This window comes from Magnolia sinica, chromosome 3 (assembly GCF_029962835.1).
Source record: "Magnolia sinica isolate HGM2019 chromosome 3, MsV1, whole genome shotgun sequence".
Lineage (NCBI taxonomy): Eukaryota > Viridiplantae > Streptophyta > Magnoliopsida > Magnoliales > Magnoliaceae > Magnolia > Magnolia sinica.
In genome coordinates this window covers 113,632,590-113,643,064 of record NC_080575.1, presented here as the reverse complement: position 1 = coordinate 113,643,064, position 10,475 = coordinate 113,632,590, and the positions used below count along the sequence as shown (strand labels likewise).

Sequence of the window (10,475 nt, the reverse complement as noted above, 5' to 3'; positions counted from 1 at the left end):
GAGTGACCTCTGTTTTTTGAACTAGAACTGTCGGCTGTGTTCATTGTAGCCATTTGTTACACATTCATCATCAATCATCCAACCAGGTCAAAATTTCAGTGTAAAACTGGTTAATAACCCATTGAAAGTGGGTATATGATATGGACGAATTCATTTGGGTGACACCATGCCATGCATACAATCTTCACGCGCGTGTATGAACCATCAGACCTTGGAAGAGTCCAAAAACGTAAACGAAGAGGTCTGCAGCATTTAGTCCCATATCGGATGAAAGTAAAGAAGCCGGTGCCAAATGAGTGCATAAAATAAAGTTGAGTTGCACCTGTTATCCATACTTACCTGGGTGGGGCTTTTGGGTGATCAAAAAGGCCCATGGCCTAGGCTAATGGCGTCCATTGCACTCAGGAGGAGTGTTGGCCTAGCATCTCCTCAAGTAGGAGAGTGCACGTCGTAATTTGTGGAAGAGGGGGTACGCGTTCGCGCGGCCCCTGCCATCTGAACCTTAAAATTTTTTTGTCCATGTTTGTGGATGGCTGTAATATAGTATGTACATAGCTATTGAGGCGCTGATTCTACGACTTTTGGTTGTCGTTCCTATACTGCGCTTTTATACGGGGAATTATTCTTAGTATGCACCTCCATTTGAATTGAGGCATCTGGGGGACATGTGCGTCCTTTTTTTTATCTCAGGTCCATAGGCCAGAGGAAAGAGTAGGGCTATACAAGATGAAACAGAATTCCTGCCGTTGAAACTGGTCCTGATGAAACAGTGGGAAAAGGAATTCCTGCCGTTGAAACCGCACCTTGATGAAACAGTGGGGAAGGGAATTCCTGCCGTAGAAACTGGACCTTGATGAAACAGTGGGGAAGGGAACGAAGTGAAAACATCAACGGTAGTCACCAAATTCCCACTGTTTCTTGGCCCATTTGAGTTTCGTAGCGAAAAATGGACGGACGAATTGAATTTCTCACAAACATCACAGTGCGCCCCACCGGGAATCCTTGCTCAGGAAATCCGGGTCCCATTCCATGAAGGTGGATCAGTGGAACTCATTCGAGGAAGCCCACAAAGAGTGGGCCCAGCCAAACGAGTGGTCCAGATTGACAACCCCGAATGTGGACGTGTCCAATTGCAACTGGGCGTATGGGAAGGTTTGTAAACACTTCTCCCATTATATCATTATTGTAGGTCATGGGTTTGAGTGTCTAGTTTGAGACTTTAATAGGCAGGTCCGACCAGAGATCCAGGCCCGTTCTGTAAAAGGGCCCTTGGCTCCAGCCCAGATCTGATTTTAGGCCCAATGAAAGTGGGCCTTCGCAGGCCTGCTGATTAGGATGTGTGCTGGGGCAAAATGTATAGAATCCATGGACTTGGGGATGCAATTCATAATGGTCGCAACGAAGATCACCATCCAATTATGTTGTGTAACTTGTCAAGGGAAATCACAGCCCTTCAATTAAATTAACTTGTTTAAACAATAAATTTTCAATCCAATTCATCAAATAGCATGCATTGCTTTTTTGGTATTTTGTTACCAGCCTAACACGATCATTGCATGCACTCACCAATGCAATACCTTGGGCCAATTTGGAATACCTGATTAGAAGGGTATTAAATTGCACCATGATCCTTCTAATAAATTGCACCATGATTGGATGACGGGAAATTTCATCATATTTTGACCATCCAATCCCTTGTTTGGGATCAAAATTTTCCTATAGGAAAAACAATGTTAAGTGAGATATGTTTGGTGGACCTAAAACTTGTAATCAACGGACCGGATTTCATAATTGATGCAGATCACTTATATACATACACAACTTGATTGTCACGTGTAAAGAACACATATGAATAGATAGCTTAAATAAAATACACGCATCAACACGGCCTTGCAAATGTGTGAGATTTAAAAATCCACGGCAATCCCACTATATCTACGATGATATGATATATAGATTAATTCAAACCTTTTCATTTTTTCAAACATGAGATAGTATTTACGTAAGACCAAATGCAATTCCATACAACATAATCCTATTATCCAAACAGGCGCTGACTTAATCTAACTACCCTGTCTTAGAAGTTAAAACCATTGCCAATAAAAGAATCCAGATTTTTGTTTTCTTTTTTTAGCCAAATTGCAAATTATCTCAACGATTTGACAACATACATCATCCGGTCGGTCTTGGGAACCAGGAACGAATCTGGACCGTTAGATTAAACTGAAATAGAAAACCTAGTTGGTAGTTAAAAAATCCAATAATTCTTTTACAGATCAGATTTTAAAAGCCCAATGATGATTACATTGAATCAAAATTTGATGGATAAGACCAATAGAGAAGTGACGCGTGGAGGCTTATCAAGAACTTAGAATTACATACCGTACGATCGCAACAAGTCGAGTCAGGTCCATGTTGGATTTCACTAACATGACATGTGGGGCCCACGTTAGAGAGGCATGTGCCATGTACTATGTACCATGTCATTTCCAAATTGCTTAATTACAAGAGACCCTTTGGAATCATGCGCCTACACTGAAAGGTATAATAATTATATTATATATTTATTATTATTATTATTATTATTATTATTATTGTTATTATTATTTTTTGAAGGGTACAATTCAATTCGTGCTTTCGTTGGTTGGCCACTATCCAATTCCAGTCCTCTTTATTCAAAACATACTGTAGAAAGGGCCCCACATGGGACCCTCTGGATGCGCACCACGTGGCATGCTGTGCGAAATCAGATGATCTGGAAATTCCGTAGCTTTTAAGAGAAATGCTCCAGTGCTCCTCGTAGCACCGTCACAGTTGGACGGTCCAACCTAGTGATCTGAACTGTACATTAAATCCATAACACAATTCATTCATGATCAGATCATCCTTTACTTTGGCATTAGTTTCTATATCTAACCTTATGATTATCTTATGATTATGATTCCCTAACAAAAATGATCCTTTGGGATAATGAGCAATCATGATGGTTCCTACCAAACATATGGACCAAATTGTTCATTGGACTACTTTTATGTAAATGATCTCAACCGTCCATATTAAAGACTGTTTATAAAATGCTTGATATTTGTACAATCAATGTGATGTTTGTATGGCAGCCCATCAAATGTGCGTTGGAGCGAATAAACGGTGTAAATCAGTGGATTTTACTAAGTTTCCAGATGCAACTAGGAGCACTACAACTTACAGTGCTCTCAAATAGGACTTGTCAATGGCCGGTTAGCCCAATGAACTTTGGGCTTGGCCTGCCTCGGGCCGGGCTTAGGCTAGCGTATTAAGCCCGAGGGTTGGGTTCAGGATTGTGTCTAAAGTCCGTTTATCGAACGGTCCAGACTTGGACTTGGGTCTCTAAAAGCACGTAAGCCGGGCTGGCCTAATAATATTTTCACAACTTTTAAAATTTCAATGAAATTTCTCCCCCTAATTTTCATCTTTCCCTCCTCTCATAAATCAAACCAAATAACTGAGGGGCCCATCATAATGTATGTGTAATATCAACACTGTCCGTTTATTTGGCAATATTATTTTATTTATAGAGCCTAAAAATAAGTCAGATCTAAAGCTAAAGTGGACTACACCATAAAAACCAATGGGGATTGAACTTCTACTGTTGAAAACTTCTGAGTCTCACAGAAGTTTTGAATCAACACTATATTTGTGCTTCTTCTTTTTTTTTCTTCATCTAAGTCTGAGTGACTTTATCAACCGGTTGGATAGCAAACAAAAATCATGGTGGCCCATAGGAAGGTTTCAATGGTGGGAATCATTGCTCCCACTACTTTCAGTTGTGTGGTTTACTTCAACTTTGGATCTTCCTCATTTTTGGACTGAAGCCCTAATGATCTCTAAAAATGAACGAACGGTATGGATTTAACACATACAAAATGATGGTCCTATAGAACTTGGTGGCATCAACACACTATAGACCTTACACATCACTCAATCCACCCACGGTTTTAAGAAACTGGTTTCTCTCTGGATGTAGATGAGCTCGGGCTGATATTGGGTTGGGTCTGCTATAAAATTTTAGGCTCAGGTTCAAACTAGACTATTTTGACCCATGTTAAGCCCGGGCTTGATTTGGACTTATTAGGGAATATGCAGGCCGGGCTTAGACAGACACTGGCCCAGCCCTAACCTGGCCCATTGACAGCCCTACTCATAAACACTGGGGGAGGTTATTTACTACTCCAGCTGAGTGTGAAACATGATACGCTGGTAGAAAGAAATCGTCCATGGCATATATTAGTTCAAATTAAACCGACTAAATTGTGGAACTCAACTGCAGCTAAGTTATAATCCCAAAATTAAATTGGTAGAATAATCCTAACCTCTGATTGTGGCACTTGTTTGTTGAAATAAGATTATTGTAATTTTCAGTTTTAGCCGTCCAAAAACTGTCCACCAATCCAATGGGCATATAACCAAGTAAGCATGATACATCTAAACTACTATCCATAGTTTGGACAGTTTAATTTGAATTACTTCCATGCCACCTGTAAAATTTATGAATGCCTGCGTATGATCATCATACTCTGCCAGAGGATGAAAGTTCTTTTCTCAAATGAAAAAACTGCAGGTGCGCGTGGATCCACGTTAGCCTTTGACCCACACAGAAAGGTGATGTCTTCCATTTGAAATCACAAGCGTCGCAGCCACGCGTGAGAGATCACGTTCGTTCACCTATGGTCACACCATGTAGGGTGGGCCTAAGATAACTTGTGAAGGATAATGCGTGAGAGATCAGGACCGTTTGGGTGTGGGCCCAAGGTCTACCCATGTGGCAATTGAACGACCCAGAGTTATCAAGTGAGGCCCACCTTAGATGTCTGATAGACTGAAAATGCCATCCATCGGCGGTCCATACCTTCTGATTGAGAAGTGGAAACCTTGCTCGATTGATCTCGGTATCTATTTGTGGGCCACACAAGGGACGGATGGTTAAGATCGTTTGATGACAAGGCCTGGTACACTTTTAGGAACCAGTGCAAGCAGGCTAATGTCATGGGATGGGGTGGGTCCATTCACGCCGTTATCACGTGTTGAGTCCGACGGATCATGTATGATGGACCACATATCAAGTTTTCAAGATACCTCTTGATTGACGTTGTGACAGGCAGGGACCTCATAAAAGCGGAAGCCGATTAGCTGGTGTACCTCATAGCAGATATACATCTGCTTTATTGACGTCAGCAAGTTTTGTGGGTCCGATCATGATGTATGTGTTATATCCAAGCGGTTCATCCATTTGGCGAGCTTGTCTTAAGGCTTGAGACTAAAAATAAGAGACATCTAACTATCAAGTAGGCCACACTGGAAAAAGCAGCAGGGGATTGAACGTCTACCATTGAAACCCTTTTTTGGGTCACCGAAGTTTTGGACCAATATGAAATTTGTTTTTTCTCTTCATACAGGTCTTTGTGACCTTATGAACAGATTGGATGGAAAGTAAACGTTATGGTGGGCCTACGAATTTTTTAACGGTGAAAATATGATCTCTACTGCTATTTGTGGTGTGGTCCAGGTGATCTTTGGATATGATTCATTTTTTGGATGATGCTCTAAATTGATCTCTAAAAATAAATGAACAGTGTAGATATAATAAATACATCACTTTAGGGCCATGTAATTTTGATCTCCTTTGAACTGGTCGTACAAATGGGAGCTCGAGGAGCGTCTGTCCTCGTCATCGAATGACCCGTACCTACAGGAGCTATATAACTGGTGTGTGCTACACAGCCAATCCGCAAGGAAAACCTCGCCTGGGTGGACGCGGATTGCGTGCTGAGTAAACTCTGTGGGCCCACCGTGAAGTATGTGTCTTATTTAAGCTGTCCATCTTTTTTCAGATCTCATTCTAAGTAATGACTCCAAAATCGAAGCATATCAAAAACTCAAGTGGACCACACAGCAGTAGAAAGTGGGAATTGAGCACCTACCGTTGAAAACTTCCTGAGGGCCACGGAAGTTTTGGATCAAACTGATATTTGTGTTTTCCCTTTATCCATGTATACGTGACCCTATCAACGGGTTGGATGACAATAAAAATCATTGTGTACCCTAGGTAGGTTTCAACAATGGATGTCATTGTCCCCGCTGTTTCCTGTAGTGTGGTCCACTTGAGCTTTAGATATACTTCAATCTTAGTCCCATCCTACAAGGGCGTGTTTGGGCAGTGGGATTAAAAGGGAATAAGTGGGATGGGATTCATCCGGTCATGTGCCAATTCGACTCCATGTTTGGGAAGAATGGAAAAGCTTGCAATTAGATCAGGAGGAATTGCATTGGGTGATGTGCTAATTTCACTCAATGTTAGCAAGTTGTGTAGGTCCCACCATGATGTGTGGGCTATATCCACACCTTCCACCCATCTTTTGAGATCATTTTAGAGCATGTGCCAAAAAATCAGGTAAATCTAAAGCTCAAGTGGACCCCACCATAGAAAGCAACGGGGACTGAATACTTTCTATTGAAAACTTCTTAGGGGCCACTTAAGTTTTGGATTTGCTTCATTTTTAGACCCATGCCATAAAATGAGGTTACAAAACAAATGAACGGTATAGATATAACACATTTGTGTTGTTCTTAGTAATTTCAAATGATAGTAGCTTTATCCATTCAATGTACCACCATATTACTAACAAAGCATGGCATTAATCTTATCCCATGGCAACAGGGGATAATGATTTGCCTCATTTTTAGGCCCATGCCATAAAATGAGGTTACAAAACAAATGAACGGTTTAGATATAACACATTTGTGTTATTCTTAGTAATTTCAAATGATGGTAGGTATATCCATTCAATGTACCACCATATTACTAACAAAGCATGACATTAATCTTATCCATGGCAACAGGGAACAATTCCTGCCATGGGTAATAATTATGTTTTTTGAATCCCATCCCACCTAATCCCTTCTAATCCCACCGCCCAAGCACGCCCTAAATCGAGATGGAAAAACGGATGGACGGCATGGATAAGGCACATACATCACGGTGGGCCCGCACAGGGTTTCCTCGGAACCGCGTCCCAGATAGTTCCCTTGTGACAAGTGTACGATACACACACGGGACACTGATGCAGACAATCCATACGGTCGACATTGTGGGTCTCATTGTCGAGAGAGAATGCCCAGAAATCACGTCAATCAGGTAATTTAACCATCTGATTTCTCCCATTGGATTTTGACCATTGGCCACTCTCTTTTCCAACCATCCATTTTACGGTCATCTATCCATTGATCAGGATCGATCTAATGTCGCGCCTTTGGACATGGGCATGGACGCTGTTTTGTGGGCTTTAGATCGCGCTCACGTAGAGTGTCTTTCTTGAAGGCTTTTTTTGTTAATGTAAGGGAGTGTTGAATTTGACCTGAGTCAGTGCTAGTCAATTATTCATTGTTTACATTTGGCTAAAATCCTAAGAAACTTTAGAAGAGAGAATTTAATGGTTCTCTATCTTAAATGACTTGTTGATTTGCAATTGAAGATTTTGAATAAGGGATGATGATTATAGAGAGGGAATGGGTTAAGCACCCATTGTTCGTACTCTTGGGGGCGTTGCACAAAACCCTAACCTCAAAAAGGAAAAAAAAAAAAAAGAAAAAGAAAAAAAAAAGAATTATGGGGTAATAAAGTAATGAAATAAATCGAAGCACAAATCACACGACATAAAAGATTTTTATCTGAAAAACCCTCAAAGAGGTAAAAACCACAAGACCCCGTCCAGATCAACAATCCACTATGAAGTATAACGTTACAATGGATCACAAGCACACACCGCCTGGATCAAACCTTCTTCACTCATGCAGCAGTGGATAAATAATAAGATAATAAAGAAAATGGAGAGATCTAACTGATTACGAGAACATAGAAACGCTGAGATGTCAAGTGTACAGTATATCACCTCTACGAGCAGAACCTCCCTTCCACAAGCTTCCTCTCTCTTTCTCTTACACATTTAATAGCCCTAAACCTTTTAGCAAACTCTTTTAAAGCTTTAGGAAACTTTCTTGTATTACCTAGAAAGCCCTAAGTACCTCCTATTTATAGTTTAAGAAACTCTCTTTCGCATGGGTGCAAAAATCACCTCAAATTTTTGAATCCTGCATAGAATCGGACTAGAATCTACGTAACCTCGACTAGTCGAGCAGGGTCCTCGACTGGTCGAGCGGACCCTCGACCGGTCGAGTAGACCCCTCGACTGGTCGAGCAGCGCGGAGAAAATAAACCCGAAGTCGCTGGAGTTCTAGTCGAGCCGGGCCTCGACTGGTCGAGCCTCACCCTCGACCGGACGAGCCAAGCTCTCGACTGGTCGAGCCTGGAAGAAAAATTCATCAAATCTCTCCCTTTCCGACTTAGGAGAGATCCACCTTCTTTAAGCCAGCCAGATTTTTACAAACCTCAAACTTGCCCTTGAGTAATGCCTTTGTCATCAGATCTGACCCATTATCGTCCGTGTGGACCTTCTCAAGTTGTAACACCTTATGTTCCAAAGTATCTCTAATCCAGTGATACCGAATCTCTATGTGCTTCGACTTGGAGTGCTGACTTGAATTCTTGCTCAAGTGAATAGTACTTTGACTATCGCGATCGACCACGTGCTATTCCTGTTTCAGTCTAAGTTCCTGTAGGAACATCTTCATCCAAAGCATCTCTTTACATGCTTCTGTGACTGCAATGTACTCGGCCTTTGTCATCGACAATGTTAAGACCTTCTGTAGCTTGCTCTGCCAAGAGACCGCTTCCCCTACAAATGTGAACATGAATCCCAATGTAAACTTCTTGGAGTCTATGTCACCTGCCATATCTGTATCTGTGTAGCCCTCTAACACATGTTTTTCGTCACCATAACATAGGCTCAACCTGGATGAGCTTCTTAGATACTGCAGTATCTACTTCACCACTGTCCAATGCTCTTTGCCAAGATTGGCAAGATACCGGCTAACAACACCAACCGCATATGCTATATTTGGGCATGTACACACCATAGCATACATCAAACTTCCTACTGCTAATGCGTAGGGTATCTTCTGCATCTCATCCACCTCTACCTTCGTCTTAGGACACTATCTGTCGCTCAATCTGAAGTGATCATCCAGTAGAGTACTGACCGACTTCGCTGCATTTATATTGAACCGCTCTAGGACTTTCTTAATATACCGCTTTTGTGACAGCAAAAGCTTCCCGCTGCTTCTGTCACGGATTATTTCCATTCCTAGGATCTGCTTAGCTGGGCCCAAGTCTTTCATTGCAAAAGACTTACTCAACTCCTGTTTCAACCTGTCGATCTTTTTGATGTCTTTTCCCATGATAAGCATGTCATCAACGTATAACAACAGAACTAAGAAATCACCATCTGAGAACTTACGCGTGAACACACAGTGGTCCGACTTTGTTCTGTCATATCCATGCTTTAACATGAACGAGTCTTACTTCTTGTACCATTGCCATGGAGCTTGTTTTAGCCCATACAAGCTCTTCCTCAGCCTACACACCATATACTCTTTGCCCTTAATTTTGAACCCCTCTGGTTGGTACATGTAAATCTCTTCTTCCAGGTCACCATGGAGAAAGGCAGTTTTAACATCCAACTATTCTATCTCCAAATCCATACTAGCCGCCAACCCAAGCAACAATTGTATGGATGTCATCTTCACCACTGGTGAGAATATCTCCTCGAAGTCTATACATTTTCTCTGACCGAACCATTTCACCACAAGTTTGGCCTTGAACCTCGTCTGTAAATTCTTCTGCTCAATCTTCTTTCTGAATACCCACTTGTTGCTCAGAGCTTTCTTGCCCTTAGGGAGTTTCACCATATCATAGGTGTGGTTCTTATGCAAGGATTTCATCTCCTCTTGCATAGCTTTCAACCACTCTCCCTTATGCTCGCCGGCTAGGGCCTCAGAATAATCTTCTGGCTCTCCCTCATCAGTAAACATAATGTACTCATGCGGCGAGTACCTCTTCGACGGTCGTCTGTCCCTAGATGATCTCCTCACCTGTGGCTCAACAGGTGGATCAAGTGGGGGCTGCTCCCCCAATCCATCTTTTATAGGGACTTCCTCGTCCTCTGCACCTTACTGTACTTCCCCGTCATCAGGCATCACGGGAATAATAACCGGATCCATGTCCTCTAGCTCACCTGAATTAGGCTGGTTCTTCTGGCTTACCAATGTCTTCTAAACACTGATCTTTAAAGAAAACCACATCTCTGCTCATGACGAGCTTCTTCTTGATCGGATCCCACAATTTGTAACCGAACTTTTCATCGTCATACCCTAAGAACACACATTGCTTGATCTTCATATCGAGCTTGGACCTCTCGTCCTTTGATAGGTGGACGGATGCCCTGCATCCAAACACCCTAAGATGACTGTACGATGGATCCTGTCAAGTCCACACCTTCTCAGGCACTTCTCCATTCAACAGGGCTGATGGAGACCTGTTTATC

At 42.0% G+C, this 10,475-nt stretch overlaps 1 non-coding gene across 1 annotated transcript; it reads left to right on the top strand.

The window, feature by feature from the left end:
- The first annotated feature begins 331 nt into the window (after positions 1–331).
- On the top strand, positions 332–491 carry LOC131241926 (U1 spliceosomal RNA). The gene has a single exon (XR_009169486.1). It is a non-coding gene; the product is annotated as a U1 spliceosomal RNA (small nuclear RNA).
- Positions 492–10,475: the final 9,984 nt, after the last annotated feature.